The 17472-nt window shown below is 40.3% G+C and overlaps 1 protein-coding gene across 12 annotated transcripts in view; it reads left to right on the forward strand.

Moving 5' to 3' along the window:
* The window catches only part of SHISAL1 (shisa like 1), a 198603-nt gene that overhangs the window by 112424 nt on the left and 68707 nt on the right, over positions 1 to 17472 (forward strand). For 2 of the 12 annotated variants that reach the window (XM_074590771.1, XM_074590805.1), the window contains one exon: positions 13546 to 13746. The exons of the other annotated variants lie outside the window; for them this stretch is intronic. The gene's annotated coding sequence lies outside the window, so the exon portion shown is untranslated. The remainder of the gene's footprint in view (positions 1 to 13545; positions 13747 to 17472) is intronic. 12 annotated transcript variants of the gene reach the window in all.

A 17472-nucleotide genomic window follows, 5' to 3' on the forward strand; every position in this document is an offset into this window, starting at 1 on the left:
TCTTAGAAAGCTCGTTAGTGGTAACTTGTTTCCATGACAACAGGACCCCTCGGAGTCCTCGGGGTTATCTATTTGCCCGATTTAATTTTTTTCTTTTCATAAGGTGCATTCTTACTAGTATCGTGTTTTGTCACCGAGGAGAAAAACAAGCAAATTAAACCTGCGTGATCCTGTGGTCCCTATTCGGCGTTCCTCTAACGCTCAGTTATTTTTCCAGCCTTAGTTAATTATATATGGATGGGACTAAGCAAGTGTGCGAGTTATACAAGATTTCTTCATACTTGTTTTACTGCCTTATCTCCTTTAGCTATAAAGCTCAGACTAAGATATGGTTTGACTTACTGTGTGTTCAAAGTACTCGTTAGACCTGTTAGTACTGAAAAGTGTGATGCTTGTTATCTTTTTGGTTTTGTATTTAGTAGCACAGAGCCCTTGGAGGGGCACTGTGTTGCGGTCCCTGTAGTTTTACTGCTACGGCAGAGCTAGGAATCAGGAGTGACTTGTTGTGTAACTTTGTCACCTTCTTATGGTGTGACCTTGACAGGTCTCTTAACTTCTTTGTATCCCACCGTGTGTCAACAAAAGGAGATGTTGCCCACTTGTACCTGTGAGGTGCTCTGAGCTAATTGAGCAAAATACTTTTTCTGAGATGCGGTACTGCTAAAACTGAATATATTGTTTTCTGTTATGAGGAGTAAGCATATCTTATATATCCCTTTTCCTTAATGATATAGGTGAAAATCCCCCCTTTTAACTTCAGTCTTTATTTAACATAGCGCAGTCGTGTTAGCTCTTCAAATGGTGTGTACTGTTATCATCCAGCTGAAATCAGTGATTCTAATCCCATTTCTGCTAACTGCCAGTCACTGCTTTCCTGGGTTAACTTCATCAGTCAGGTAAAAAGGAGCAGTCTTAAATTTGTAGGAATATCTACTATGACAGAGTATACATCCAGCAAGAAGATTCAATAGTAAAGAAAGGCAAGACTGTAAAATTGAATGACAGTCTTGATCACTTGCCTTAGCATCGCAACCCTAGAGGGACTTAAATGCTTTTTTTGAAGGCGCAAGTGAGCAAGAATGCACTTTTAACTTAACCGTATGTCAAGTTAAACATCCGAAACCATTCTACCAATTTTCATCATTTTCTGAGAAACATTTTAATATGTGTTCTGTTGAGAAACATTGGGAGTGTGTAAGAAGCCTTTTAGAATGTACAGTTCTAAACCAAAATACTGCCTAAGAGATATTCAGTTGTGACCATTTTAAATGACAGGAGTAGTAAGTTATAAGAGTTGGAGGAACTTCTTTCTTGAAATGCTCCTTTTAGGTGAATAAACTGTATCTATCTATTATAAAATAAGGATCTTTTTCATACTGTGAGGAAGAGTCTATCCCCAGTTCAGTTCAGCAAAGTGCTAAAACATATGTCCCATTCCAAATGCATTAGTGTTCTCTAATATCAGTAGGCAAATTGCGCTTCAAGCTTTTACTTCAATATTCCAAAAAATCAAAGCCTGTGACCTTGACTTTTGTATTCTGGGGGTTTTTATTTAGCAGCTTAGTAGTGAGACATTTGTCTGAAAATATTTCTTGGGAATTGAGGACCATCTGACCACTACCAGCCCTTAGTTACCAATGAAGTAATTTTATGACAATCCCATGAAGAGGAAAAATAAATAAATAAATGACATCTTAGCATCTCATCTCCTTTGGGTGTCATTGACTTAAATTTCCATACCGAACTGTTAAATTTTTACTACTTAGTGCTGCACAGTCAATGCAGGTAGAGAGGAAGTGATCTAGGTTTTACTCTGTGCTTTACGTCCTCTGCAAAGCTCAGTCTTTTGTTACTGGTGGTCGTAAGAACACCAGATACTCCAGTTCAATTCTCAGACTCTAGCAGCCATGAGAGGGGGGAGAAAAGGAAAAAAAAAAAATCTTCATTTTATTTTTTAAGACTGATAATAGGGCAGCAAGAAAGATAATTCATAAGAAGCCTGTATTACTTTTATAGTTATATTTTCAGAACGATAATCACTTAAGATTGCAAGAAGGCATCTAAGTATATGACCTGTCACCGATAAAGGTGTTCTGTTTGAGGGAGTGGAAAAGAAGTACCCAGATGTGAAGGCTAGATCTATAGGTATGGATGATGATATTGGTTTATGTTGTATTTTACTCAGTGTTGTACCAAAGTAGTTTGGATGTAACGTACGCTGGCTTTCATAAAGAAAAATACTTCTAATGGTGTTCATATTCAAGCTAGGTATTGCTCAAGATGCATATTTCTTAAACTTTGCTGGCATGTGGAAATAAACACGTTTGTTTCTCTGGTGTTCGAAGTCCCTCAACGGGCTTGGTGAATGAGGTACTGGACCAATATTTAGCAGAGGTGGTTGAGCTCCTTTCTCTGTAACTGATCTACTCTGGACAAGTCACTTTACCCCTCTATTTCATAATTTCCCTAGTCATCTTACCCCTATTTATCATTCATTCTTGCTTATTTGGAGCGTAGGATCTTCAGTGTAAGTGGGCATATATCGTGCCCAGACAGATCTCTGTTGGAGTAGCAAAATGTTAATAACAAGAAACGGTAGCCAATGTTTTCTCTGTTATTGGTCACCACGGTCTTTGCATGATCACTAGTTACTATCTGAGAGGCGGTAAGATTGTTGCAGGTCAGTGTGAAGATGTAATGGAGGAATTGCTTCTAGTGCTAGTTCCTTAAAATTCTTTTTGCTTGTTGCATTTGAAGAGAAGAGCTTTCAGAAAAAAAGTTCACAGATCTATCCTCCAAGGAGTAGAGAGTTAATAATGGTTAATAATTTTAATAAAATTCCTGCTTTTCCTGAACACCTATGTTTGCTGTCAGGTTGAATGTACTGGTTTTCTGGATGTAAAACTAAGGCAATCATGCCGATGGGCTGAGGCCAATGGTATGAGGTTCAACAAAGCCAAGTGCCGGGTCCTGCACTTGGGTCACAACAAGCCCATGCAGCCCTACAGGCTTGGGGAATCGCGGCTGGAGAGCTGCCTGGCAGAAAAGGACCTGGGGATGTTGGTCAACAGCCGTCTGAATATGAGCGTATTCATCAATGACCTGGTGGAGGGGACAGAGTGCATCCTCAGCAGGTTTGCTGATGATACCAAGCTGGGAGGGGTGGCTGACACCCTAGAGTGCCGTGCTGCCATCCAGCGTGACCTAGACAGGCTGGAGAGCTGGGCAGAGAAGAACCTAATGAGGTTCAACAAGGACAAGTGTAGGGTCCTGCACCTGGGGAGGAAGAATGTCAGGCACCAGTATAGGTTAGGGGTGGACCTGCTGGAAAGCAGCTCTGAAGAAAAGGATCTGGGGGTCTTGGTAGACAGTAAACTATCCATGAGCCAACAATGTGCCCTTGTTGCCAAAAAGGCCAATGGAATCCTGGGCTGCATGGGGAAGAGTGTGGCCAGCAGGTCAAGGGAGGTCATTCTCCCCCTCTACTCTGCACTGGTGAGGCCACAACTGGAATACTGGGTCCAGTTCTGGGCTCCCCAGTTCAAGAGAGACAGGGAACTGCTGGAGCGAGTCCAGCGTAGGGCAACAAAGATGATTGAGGGACTGGAGCATCTCCCTTATGAGGAAAGGCTGAGGGAGCTGGGACACTTTAGCCTGGAGAAGAGAAGGCTGAGGGGAGACCTTATTAATGTTTACAAGTATCTAAAGGGTGGGTTTAAGGAGGATGGAGCCAGACTCTTTTCAGTGGCTCCCAGTAACAGGACGAGGGGTAACGGGCACAAGCTGGAACACAGGAAGTTCTGATCAAATACATGGAAAAATGTCTTTACAGTGAGGGTGACAGAGCACTGGAACAGGCTGCCCAGGGAGGTTGTAGAGTCCCCTTCTCTGGAGACTTTCAAGACCCACCTGGATGCAGTCCTGAGTAATGTGCTCTAGGCAATCCTGCTTTAGCAGGGGAGTTGGACTAGATGATCTCTAGAGGTCCCTTCCAACTCTGAAAATTCCATGATTCCGTGATACTTCTATCTTTCATCAGAATTCAGCTGGCAAAATTAAGATAAAACAAAGAATGTATTTTTACATACCAGTGGAAGGTAAAGTAAAACTCTTCTGTTTTGGTCATTTTATTCTTCTTAAAGATCAAACTTCTTAAATATGAAGCTCCTTTCCGATCTTTAATTTACTTGCCATATTTTTAATTACCTGTGTACAATGATTCCAAAATGACTTAGACTTTTAAGGCCCAAATTTGAAACAACCCAAAGATATCTGTTTTTTAAAAAATGTATTTTGGAGGGAAGCCTCCCCCTGGTCTCTAAAATGCCTGTTGTTGCACACCTGCAAGTTGACGTGCACAAGCTCTCCAGTCACTTTGGAGTTTTTGGACCTGGGTGTGCTTTCTGCTTACAAATAGATTAAAAGAGACATCAGCTCAAATTACTTCCAAATTCAAGTTACTTCCAAATCTTTTTTTTGCTTAAATCGGTAATAGAGTTTGGTAGCTGTAGAGCTCTGCCAGTGACCCCTTTGTGCATCACTGCGACGTTAGGAAGTCTGAAGAGCAAAGAAAATCTTCTCACAGAGTCTCATTGACCATGCATGAAGGAATAGAATGCATGAAAGTTTTCACAAGGACTTAAAAATTCAGGAAGAAATATGGCACTCAGTGAAGACAGGCATTATAAAAATTATCCAGATACTGGTGAATTGATTAGTGATAGTTAGTGGTGTTAATAGTCACCAGAAGCCCAGAAAGAGCAGGAGCCAAATCACAGATGTTAGAGTAGATCAAATCTGAGTGTGAGCAGACCAGGCTGCCTTACTGCTTCAGAAACACCAAACAAAAGGATTAGTTTCAAAGGCCAAGAAAACAAAGATGGAGCTGTTTCTGGCCCGTATAGATTCTGCAGTATGAAGTCTTCATTATCTCTGTGCTTTTGCCTCGAATGTAAAGAGTTCGTTCACTGGTGATGGGAAATATCAGTGGCGTAATTCTGATTCAAAGAAGCTGACTCGTGTCTAGAGATAGAGACAAAAAACACATGGCAAACAGTTTGTCTTTGCCATATCGTATCTTTGCTGTGGCATCTGGATAATATCCAGTAGACTTCAGAAGCCTCTGCTCTTGGGAGGATCCTTGAAAATCTAAGAGCAGCATAATGCAGCCTTTGGAACAGTTCAGTTTTAAAGCACTGGAGGAAAAAATGATGTTTTTTTTTTGTTTCGTTTTCTTTCTGATAACTGCAAAAATGTAGGCAAATGTATCTGCTAACAGTTCGTAGGACAGAAGAGAGATTTCTGCTTTGATTGGTACCCCATATACGCATATACTGCTTGCTGAAATGTAAAAGAGGAAATCGATGCACAGCAGGAAAAACAGATAGCGTGTTCCCCACTTAGAGCTCAGTACCCTCTGTCAATACGTAATGCCTGCAGAGAGGAGCCACCGAGTCCTTCTTGTGAGTTCAGGTGGCATCTCAGCCGTTCGATGCTGCTTCTGAGCCCCTTTTTTCTCTTCAGCTGGCGTAACACGTCAGCGCTGCTGTGGCTGGACGGGTTTGCCTCGGCTGTTTCACTTGCAGGAGACACGCTTTGGGCGCAGCAGTTGCCAGGTCTACCCGGCTGAAGCCAAGGTGGAAGCCAAGGTGCAGATTCGTGATGTGCTCTGGGGATAAGGCTGGGAGAGACCTCGCCTCTGCGTGTGCAGCCGTCCCAGCAGCAGCCTGCGTGCTTCTCCTTTGGAGTCTCTTGATTTGTAGCCTGACCTTTTCACACCAGTGAAGCTTAGCAGGCCCACCCAATTTTGTCACTTCCCGCCGCGTGTCTGATGGTGCAGACAGGGAGTCTGTTCCTGCTCTGTTTGGAGTCAAGGGCAGAATTCTCGGTGATTTCCATAGGAACAAGATGTGTTCCTAAACATACTTCAGTGGCAAGAAAGCAACTTCCTAATAAAGAACCAGACTATAACGTTACACAAAACATCCAGCATTGTTCTAGGCTTCAAAGCTCTTAACAGTAACATGCTTGCAGACACAAGCGCTGCAAACAGCAAATCTCAGGGCATTGCTGGCAGGACTGGAGGGATTACCAGCTCTCATTCTGCCCTGAGAAACAATTGAGGCTTGATCATGTTGCTGATAAAGTCCTACTTGTTCTAATGGCCGCTGTTCAGGCCCCTTAAATGATATCAAATGGAATTTTAGAAGCAGTGAAGTGTGACATAATAGCTGTTACACAAAGGAATTACTATGTCAAGCAGAAAAGGTAGTGTGATTTCAATTTACCTGAAGAAACAAAATGCCCTTTCCAACACTGATGTGGAGACTGTTGGAAGTTACCAAGGAAAACTTTGGACTGCAATTCTGCTGCTTTGAGTTGTTATACTTTAGTCAGACTGGTTCCTAATGAAAACTTTTTTTTTTTTTGGATCCTTCCTTTAGGTATTAATTTTTTCTTACCCCTCCGCCCCGCCTCCATCTTACCCTTGGTCACTACCTTACTGACATTCCTATGTTTCACTTAACAGAGGAACCTTTTCAGTTACAGGCTTTTTCTAGAAAAAAGTACCTATAGGTACTTTTTCTGGAAGTACCTAGAGCCTGTTGAAGGTAGGTGGCCCCAAAACATAGCTCATGGATCCCTGCAGTTTCTTGTTTGCTTTCCAAAATCCTCATCTTCCATTAATTTTGCCACCACAAAGCCACTCTTCAGTTCAAATAAAGCTGTCAAGGTGCAAGGAAGTGTGGGGAAGGTAATCCCTTGAGTCATATAGATGGTGCATTTGCCATCTGGGTAGCATTCCCAAACATGAGAGCTTCAGGGCTGTTTTCTTCACACAATTTTCAGCTTCTTGTCGTCCCAACACCATTTTCTCTGATTACCAGGTGAAGCATGGTTTTCTCCTGTCTTGGAGTGGTTTCTATTTGTGGTGAACACTTGGAAGCTTGCAAATTTTTCCCTGTAGTGTCCTAACAGCATCAACATTTATTAAATTATTCTTCACCTACTCCCATGGCCAACCATTCTTACACTTGGGGGAAAAAGAAAAAGCAAAAAAAAAAAAAAAGAAAGGTTTGTCTTGTAAAGCATGTGGCTGACATGCTTTTCTTTTATGCCACTTCCCAGGTTATTCATGTTTTAACATTCAAAAACACAGGCAACATTCTATACAGAGGTAAACTTTTCCATGAAAATTGTGTCCACTTAAGACACTTTCTCACAATTGGCAGATGTGAATGTTTGATATGTATTTTAATCCAGAGTACTAGCATTTTCTTATGCAGTTAAGGTTGAGTTCTTTGTTCCAGTCTTGTTTTTTGGTATAACCATGGCTTGTCATTTGGACAGAAAGCTGCCAAGATAATAGACTTAACTTTTTGTTTTGCCAAGATAATAGACCAAACTTTTTATTCTAAAGGCACAAAATATGCCAGAATGCATAATTTGAATACAAAGCTATTTGACTGATTTACTTGAAAGGTGTAAAAGACCTGAGGGAAGTGTCAAGCATGTGTGAATGGAAATTGAACAACATCTTCACAGGATGGTCTTCATTGCTATTTTGTAGGAGAAAAGAAACAAACAAAAAAAGACTTTCATTCTTCTAAATACCATATTGCAGTTAAATTCCCCTTATAGATATGTGGTGCAGGAGCCCTAACCTGAATAAAACACTGGTTGCGTATCTGGCTTCTTGGAAGAGTTGCTCACTGACAGATTGAGTTAGAGTTGAAAAATCACGAGATAAATCAGGGAGTGGCTATTCTCAACATTGAAACCATTTTTATGAAGCAAGTTCAATATAATTGTGCTTGTTATCTTTTTTTTGGTTGTTTGGAGTTTTAAGAGTAATTCGTTGTGATCCTGTTGTAAAGTGTTGTGACATGGCAGCATTTCCTTGATTAAGATATTGCTGAATTTTCATTTTTAGAAATACTATTGGCAGGGCTTTAGAAACCTGGACTCTAGCCAGAAAATAAACAATCGCTGAAGCCAACTATGCAAGGAGATTCTACACACACAAACTGGAGACGGTTAATTTTTACTTTGTGTTGCAAACGCTCTCATCTGTGTTTGGGCAAATCTGTGAATTCCTATGTGAAGTAACTCGGTAGCCGTGTAACTGGCCGCCAAGGGATTGCTCTAGTGCAAGGGCGTTAGCCAGCACAATGGTTAAATGGTTACTGAGCCACGTCCTGTCCCATAGCCCTTCAAGGGCTGGTGGCAAATGGAAAGGGTCCTGTGGGCTCGGTGCACCTCTGCTTCGAACCTGTGATTTGTGACAGTCTTTGAGATGTTCTATTGCTAGAAGAGCAGCAGGGTGTACAAATCGCGATGCAGTCAGCATCTTTGCTGCAAAGATCAGGCTCAGTCGCTCTTAACTTCTTCCCATTGCCATTCTTCTTTTCACTCAGGGTGAGCTTCACCGTTCATCTCTTAACTAGTGTCTGTTGAAAGCAGCTCCCTTGAAACTTCAGAGATGTATAATTTTTACGTAAGAAACCAGCTCATGTCATACCTTGCTGATGATAATTACTTCTTAGGAGCCTCACATACAGAACTGTTTGTAAATTATAAGCCCATCCTGCAGCAACGAAACCATTCACCTTTATTTCAAGGTAGAAGAGCACAGGTGAAGCGTTACTGAACAGGGCTCAAATATTTCTTTAATAGGAAATAACTGTTTTCAGGACACATATCCTACTTTTTTAAGTCCATGGGCAAATTCCTATTTATTTGCATGGAAGCAGGGTCAGGCCCCATGTGTCTGAGGGATGCTATTGTGAAAGCAAATCCTTGCTGGGTCCCCTCTACAGGAATCGGGATTCACTCCTGGCCAGTAATCTAAATATAACAATGTGAAATTTCTGAGGAAGGGAATTGGCAATAGTAATACCTCTTTTGCCTTTCTACTCTTTATCATTAGCTTCCCACACTTTTGGGTCATTCTGAGCAGAGAGCTGTTCAGTCCATTAATTGTCTTTGTTAGACAGTCTCTATCTTCTTTCTCATAGTAACTTATTCATAGCAGGGAAAGTTCTATCCATCATTAGTCATTTAAGCCCTAAGGCCACGGTCCAAAGCTTGCTTCCATTTTTTTTCCCTAGAATCTATTATACATAAGAGAAATGAATATGTATCTGCAAGTACACATATAGGCATACATGCGTAGCTCTCATTAAAATTAATTTGTGTTATGTGTGTTCATTTTATGCTTTTGTAGTTGGTGTAGTCTCTCAGTGATAATGTGAAGGGTGCAATGAGGTTAATGCTTATGGCTATGGTCCAGACTTTGTAACCCTTATAACTATTTTCTAACTCCATCTAGCTTCTCCCTAAATATTCTGAATTTGGACTGCAGTGGAAGATTTTGCAGTAGCATGAACATGACTCCAAATAATTGAGAAGCAATAAGAACAAAATGTATTACTTTACCTGTTGAACAAAAGCAACATCATTCTAAACTTACTGCAGTGATGGAAATGAAATATGGAATAAACATGTTCACAAGGCTTCACAGTTTTAAATATTTAAGAGATTATTTTTATCTTTTATTCTTCTCTGAAGTATGAAATTTAATCCAATAGTCTTAAATCAATGGTAATTGTAGTCAACCTTAAAACTTCAAGCAAGAGCTCCTACCACGTGCATGGTTTTCGGAAGCGCCGTGTACTGACTCTGTCTCACAGTAAGCCCTAGTGAAGACTCTTGGTGCTAGGTGCTCCTTGAGGAAAGGTAAGAGGAGCAACATTCTCAAGAAAGTCAGCACCTTTCTTAAGCAGGAAAAGTTTATATTGTTGTCTGTTTTGATAATTAGGCTTTAAAAGCAAGCATTGTTTTTGCAACCTTCTGCACAATAGTAATATTTATCTACACCAAACAATTAAAGGCCCTGTATAAAATAAATAATATTAATGAAACTGTAGTGCTGTCACTCTTCACTACCAAAACTGAGATTTCCTTTAGCTCCTGAATTTGCTTTTCCTTTTCTGTTCTGTCTGCCTTGTCAGTCATGTATCCCTCTTTAGGTGGGCTTAGACAGGCACTGAGTGGAGAGTAATGGGACCCTTGTAACTTATTTTAATGACCAGAGTCGGGACTGACTGTTTTGCAGTATACTGGTGGTGTGGGCTGGGCTAATAAAGTTTAAGTGTCTAGGAGCTGCCTACAAACTCCCAAAATTTGCCAGACTTAGGTCATGAAAAACTTCTATTGTGCCTTCCTCGTCTTCATATCTTGCATTAGGAAACGGTACTAGTAACAGTGGCAGTGGTTTTGTTTCATGCAATACTGATCAGAACCAGGAAAATCCTTTTCCTGTTTCATGAGCCTAATCCCCATTTCCTTTGCTTTTTCCTTTCCTTTTCCTTTCTGTCTGGTATGAGGTAAATGTTCTAGTGTTTTAGTTTCAAGTATCAAAACCAAACAAATGTTTATCCCATTTAAACATGAATGCCTTCTCCGATTTTTTCCAATTCAGCTGCCAGAACAACAAAAAATGCCAGTCAGTTGCATAGCGTTATTGGAGAATTTATATCTGGCACAGAACAGCCGCTTAAAAGAACATGGGTTTTCCTGTGAATTGAGATGTCGAGCACATGATATGATCAGTCTGTTTCCAGAGTCGTCATCATTGCAAGTCCTCTTTCCTGGAAGAGAGGTCCTCTTTTCTTGCACAAAAGCATTTTCCATGATGGAAAAGCCAGAGATTCACCGAGTTTGAAGAGTTTAGGAAACCACTACAAAAAAAAAAACCCAGAGCTTGTTTTAAGGGATTAAATTAACTATGCCCTTTCCTTGAAAACAAAGCTGAGACACAGTCCTCAAGGAACTTGGTATCTTCAGTTCTTATGTCAATGCTGGCTATGGTTAGAATCACAAACTTTTTTTATCCAGTTTCATAAAGTGCCATGAATAGGAAACGTAAAAATATTTTTTTTATGGATATGTTGGGTCATATGGTGGAATTTTCTCACATGTCATTTCTGTATCCACGCTGAATGCAATCCATCAGTATTATGGTTTTGTTTGTTTGGGGAGGGATAGAGGATGTCACCTAAATTAAATTGCCTAGATATTAGGAGCAAAGCAGACCCAATAAAGCCAGCCATGTGTTGTACAGCTTGCTTCTGTTAGCAAATGTAATGATAGAACGAAAGTAATGTGATATAACAAAACCAAACATAATGATAGAACAAATACAGAGCCTCAATTTTGAAGCACTAAGTGATGATGGATGCAACTGAAATTCAGCAGGATGGCAGAATCTCTGGCCTTCCTTCCCCTTTGAATGCGGTTCAGACTTTCCAGCAAGACTAAGTAGAAATGTCAATGCCTTAAAATACATAAACAAGCACCTAAGCAACACTGAAGTTTGTTCTATCACAAGAGTGGAGGATCTCTGAAAATGTAATGATATGAGTAGTTAGCAGCGGATCTCCCACATTAGAAGGATGAAATAATGTCTGAAGAACATGCTGCTTCAAGACAGAAATAGTAAAGTACCACTTAAAAAAAAAATTATAATTCCTTCTGTATGGTCTGTTTTCTTAGTGGTGTGCTGTATCAGTTTTTGGTCAAAACTGAAGTTCACCAGGACACAAACCCTTCACCATTTTTCACCATAGAAAGCACAGTGCAATAGGAAAGTACAACCCTCAAAACATGGGTAATCAGCCGGACACGAGTAAGGGATAAATATCTATACAATATTAGATACTGACCAAAAAAAGCATGGGGAGATTGACATTTCTGTCTCATTACCACAACAAAAGGGATCGGCTGCTTTCCTAGAAGCAACTTCAGGACTGCATGAGCCTGTTTTTTCTGAAGACCTTACTCTACAGAGGCCAAAAACTAAGCAGTGTGTAGGCTGACCGCTTTGCAAAGAGTCTGCTGAAGCTTTTGCCTACTGTATACCCTGTGGAGGGTCCAGGGCAATTTTAAGTTGAGTATCTAGACAGTATTTGTCTATACGCAATAATAACTGCACATCGGTAGAGTGGCTTTGTCCTTTTTCAGGAATCTGCTTCCAAGATGTAGAAGGCTGTTTGAAGAGTTCTCTTGCATGCTCTGACAGATTTGTGACTTCATTATATTCTGCGGTTTTAGAGGATCCAAAGCTGGGTCAGCTCTTCAGTAAGATGCAGTGAAGGGCAGGTTCTAAGCACCAAATTGTGAAGTTTTTGTTCTTGTAGCTGAACGTTAGAACTTGAGGCTGTTGCAGTTTGTATTTGCCCCGAAGCAGAATTTCAGACAGCCTGGAGAATGTCTTCTAGTACCAAGAGGTTTCAGAAAACTGTGGTCTTGCAGCCATCAAAAGATGATTTTGAAGTCATGGTCTGTTCTTGTAGAGTGATGCTTTGTTTTTGTGTAGGCATTCTAGAGGTATGGGAGACAGGGCAAGGAGACTGGGCTTTGGTATGGCTCTTTTGGATTGGGTAGGTGACACGGGAAGAGGATGTAAGAGCAGATGGTTTGGGTCAGATTAAGCGTGCATCGAGCTTGCTGCCGTGTCTCTGATGCTGGCTGGGCTAGATATCCTACCATGTAAGTACAGGGCAAAGATATTTCCCCAGATATACTCTCTCAGCTTCTGGCCGTTTGCATCATAGGTACTTTCTGCATTAGAGGTCATAGTTTTGTGTTTAATAGCTGTTGGTGGATGTTTTTAATCCATAAAATTGGTTTAATTTTTCTTAAAATACAAGTAGCTCTTGTCATTAAAAAACCCAGTTAAACTGCGTGTTCTGTGGAAAAAAGCCACCTCCTTTTGTTTGTTGTAGAACTGCTAGCTGATAATGCTGTAATTGTATTATGAGAAGTGATGCATGATCGTTGCCTATTCAGTTTGTCAATGCCACTTGCAGATTTTTTTTATAGATTTTTATGAGATTCCTTCCCAGCTGAATCTTCCTAGTCTATTTAAATGCTTGCACACAGAAAACATTCTACACTTTTTACTATCCTTCTCATTCCCTCCTGTTCCCTTTCCAGCTCTAGAGAAGTAGGTAAACCATAAAGTAGTACCATGATATAATGAGCTTTTCTTTTGTTCCCTTTTTTTCTTAGCAGATGCTGAAATTCTGTCTACTTTCTGACTGCTAGGGTACTAAACCACCATCAGCATAGAATTGACGTGCATAAATTTTTTTTTTTTATGGCTTTCATATCTCTCTAAGATGCAGTAGCCCACCCAGTGTTGGAGCCCACCGCTGTGCAAAGCTAGTGAGGGCAGGGGATTTGCTCCCCGCATTACTCTGCATTTACCAACATGAATTTCATTTGCTGTTTTATCCTCCAGTTACTCAGTATTGTGAGTGATGGTTCTACTGGAGTGATTTCTGGCTGAAGGCAAGGAAGTGGTCTGCTAACCTGTGGATGGTTTGAAGAGAGAGTCAGCTCAGTGTAAGGGAATGTATGTCTTGGGACTTGTCATAGTTTTGTAGAATTGGAAGTCCTAAGTTCTCTAAAATAAATTTGTTCAAGAAAATTTGGTGAAGAAACTATTAAGCCTGTGCATTTCTTTGCTTTCTGCCACAGAGTCTTTGAAGGACTTAATGGGCAAAACCTGACCGCCAAATGAGGTTATGGTAGAGTAATGACAGCAGGAACGTGGAAGGTCTGCCTTACTAGTTTTCAGGATCAAGGACAGCAGTGGGAGAAGCAGAACGCACAGTTCCAGAAAAGAAGTTGATGAGCAGGAGAAGAAAAGAGACCTGGAATCACAAAAAAGAGATAAAGGTTGGTCTCCATCAGAAATCTGTTAACTTAGAAATACAGCATCTTGATAGCGAGATGATGCTAGGGTCAGGTACTTGATTGGTTTACTGCAGAAACATTCATGGAATATGTGCATTGTGGTCATCGTGGTTCTGTAGATTTGTTTGTTTTTTCAACTGGTGGTGGTGAAGCAGTTCCCCACTATGACATTATGCTATATTTCTTGTATGGATTTAAAGTTTTTGAGACAGAAACGGTACTTGTTTTTTGCTCACTATGCGGTGTTTTTGTCAGGAGTAGGAATTAGACTCCTTGGTGCTGAGGGACCTTCAAAGTGATCTGAATTCCCCATGTTTATTCAGACTGCTTTAAAACTGGAGTATGTGTCCTTGGGGATGCAGTACTCGGGCTTCTTGCGTAAAGCAAGCTTAAGATGTGTCTCCTCACAAAATACAAAACAAGAAGAAAAATCTTTAAGGCTGTCAAATCTTCCTTCCCCTATAAATCATAAGTTTTGTCCATGTGGAAACTAGCAATGTCTTCAGTGAGTCACCAGATGTTTAGGGTTTTCCCTCCCTGTGTCTTTACCTCGGCTAGGGCATGGGTAATCATTACCTCTTTGAGAAAGCAAATTTCAGTTATTGGTGTTGCAAAATAATTTGTTTCATTGTGGAGGCACAGAGTGTGCCTAGACAAAATACTTCAGGGGCATACTATCTGGCTAGTCTTCACATGAGTTTATCTCAAGGAGACAGAAAAATCGTTGAACATCATCAACAGCAAACAATAGCAGCTTAGATCAGATATCGAAGAAAATGGAGTTATCTTTGTCGTAGCCCTTTGTCATTGCATCCCTGTGGTCACCTGAACAGTTTGAGGTGTCTCCATTTCCAAATATGATATTAATGTACATTTTATTTTTAGGGGATTTACCTTCTTGCTTTGATTTACTCTGTGAATTCTAGTTTTTTCCAGAGCTGTTTAGACCCTCTAGTCCTGCTATTTTGTTTTTTCTTTCAGATTAAGGCATCAGCATTGTCAGCATTAACCTTTCATATCATCAAAATATCTATGATTTTCCTTTAATTATATTCTTTGCTACGAAACTAATCTACCGAATACATTCCCTTAAGGGGTACCATAAAGGCATTCTGTTTTTCTAACAGCTTTAGGCATAACCTTGGGCTGCCTAAGGTGTAGGAAATAATTGGAATAATTTGTCTCTCCAGATTTCTCCCCTCATTCTTTTTACATGTGTTTCATTGGGTCTTCTCAGCCAGTGTCTATGTTGTACCTTCTTTTATACTGCAGGTGCGGTCACTCTTTCCTTTTACATGTTATTCCAATAGTCCTTATGACAGAAAACGCCTCATGTAATCCGTGTCAGACTGTGGAGTGCTTGAACTTTCTGAGCTCTGTTCTGTCCCTTCCTGTATCACGTTAACATTGTCCTTGGACCCTGCATTAGCAGTTTTATGTGCACAGGAATGGCCCGTCTAGTGAGCAACGTGATTAAACTCAGTGATGGGAAATTCCTCCTCCACCATATCGCTATGCATTGTACCTTTCTCAGTTCATTTACTTAGGCATTTTATTCTATATTCTCCTATTGTGAAAACACAGTACTTTTGAACCTCAATTTAACTTCTTTCTGTGAAGTGGGTTTTTTTAAAGTTTTAACATCGTGATTTGTCTAACCATGCAAACTTTTGTATGCCACGTACAAAAGTAATAAACAGCCCGTTTGATTTCAGGCTGATAGTCTTGCTTATCTTCTTCTAAAACCCTGTACATAACTCTTAAATAGAATGCTTTTGAATTAATTATGTTATTGACATGGTTCTCATTCATGTCATGCAAGCTCTGGTTCTTACATGCTCTTGCTTAAGTGACATAATTCCCTTGTAGTTACTGCATCCATTCTTCATATGCCAAGAAGTTATCTTGCTATCCGTTCGCCATAGGTCCTTGGGCAACTTTCTCTATTGGATTTCTTTTGCTTGTAGTAGTTTGGGTTCTTTACAGTTTGCATAGTGGTTGTCCACTGTATACTTGGATTTGCTCAACTTGGCATGTCCTCATTTCCTCAAGAAAGTTCAGGTCTGCATCTTCCAGTGGTCTTACTCTGTTTCTTTTGTATACTGTAGTTACAGCCTAGTCTCTTGTCAGTGCAGTATTCCTCACTTATCTCTAAGGATGTTCCATAGTTAGCCCTCTGTGTTGGATTTGACTAAAAGACAATCAACTGCTGTCAGAAATAAGGTTTCTTAAAACTGTCTGACACTTAGCTGGCGCTCAGTGCTAGAAGACAGGATATGGCTCATTAAACTGGATGTATTCGTGCACAATGGAGTTCTCTCCACCTGTCATTGTTCGGTGGAGTCAACAGCACATTCCTTATCTTCCAAATGGAGATGTTCATATTGATTTGCATGCAGAAATTGCTTCCTTCTCCATTGAACTGAGTATAGATATAGGTCTGTATGCTGCAGAGAGTTTTTAAAGATAGGTGAGATGTATCACAGGAATGTCTAAATATTTGCCAGAGGGATTTCTGCTTTGGGACCCTTAACTTACCCCTCTTCTACTAGAGGCATTAGATAGACAACAGTTTTCTTGTCCTAGTGTAATTCTGGTGTGATTTGTTTTGTTTTGTTTTTCTTCCCGGAATACCATTCTGTACTTGATGTTAGAAATGAAGCCTGGGACAACAGCAGTCTTTGCCACAAGAGCCGGACCCCTTCACTAGGTTGCGTCTGGAGATGGGAAGCAAGAGCGATGATCACAGCTAGTCAATCCGTTGTCGTGGGCAGGTAGACAGTCCCTACTTTAGATAATGCAAGCTTAGTCAGAAGTCTTGTTACCAATATCCCTGCCTTCTTAATATCTATTATTGCATAAATACTCAGTCCATCCTTTTGATGCAGTCGATCTTGGACAAGCAAAGCAAGCTGAGACAACAGAGCTCTAGCGCACAGAAAACCCAAGCCTTGTGTATTCACTGCAGCCTGACAGTAGCAAGGCTGACATTCCAAATAGGGCCCTTCACAAGTACATGCAGCATTGTTTAGCTAGTTAATCTAGTAAGTAAATTAATATTTTGTTTATTGATTGTAAGTGCCTTGAATTCTATAGCTTGTTTTCGTGGATTGGGCGTGGTTGTTAACATTTAAATTCTTTAAAGATGGGAGATCAGGGAGAGGGGATATGTGTCGGTGAAAATCTCACAAAGGTGCCTTTTGCATGGTAACAATTAAATAGATGTGGGCTGAAATGAAGCAGACGTTAGCAGAGTCATTTGGATCTGAGATGCTGGGTAACAAAACTGATAGTGTTTCAAGTGCTGAAGGGACTTGCTCTTTTCAGGTAGCTTGTAAAGTGACTTAAAACATTGCTCGATTATGAAGTAATATATGATGATTACTAAGGAAATAAAAAATATTATTCTTGCTGTTGTTTTCACTTAAATCTTTCCTTAGCTGCATTGATTCTTAAAAGTATTGGAACAGGCTTTGAATTTTCATTCACAACTGGCTTTAGTTTCAAAGTGTATTTAGGGCACAAAACTCTTTTAACCATTACACTGTTCAAAAATACCTTCCTTGTACCTGGTAGTGAGTAAGTGCTAATGGTTTTAATTAAGTACGTTTTCCTAGACATCTGAAAGAAATGTACTTTTATTACCCAAAGGTAGACGCTTGTTCTGTTAGACTCCAGCCTCTGTGCTAGCTTCATATGGGCAGCATC

Source organism: Larus michahellis, chromosome 1 (assembly GCF_964199755.1).
Source record: "Larus michahellis chromosome 1, bLarMic1.1, whole genome shotgun sequence".
In the NCBI taxonomy this organism is placed as follows: Eukaryota; Metazoa; Chordata; class Aves; order Charadriiformes; family Laridae; genus Larus; species Larus michahellis.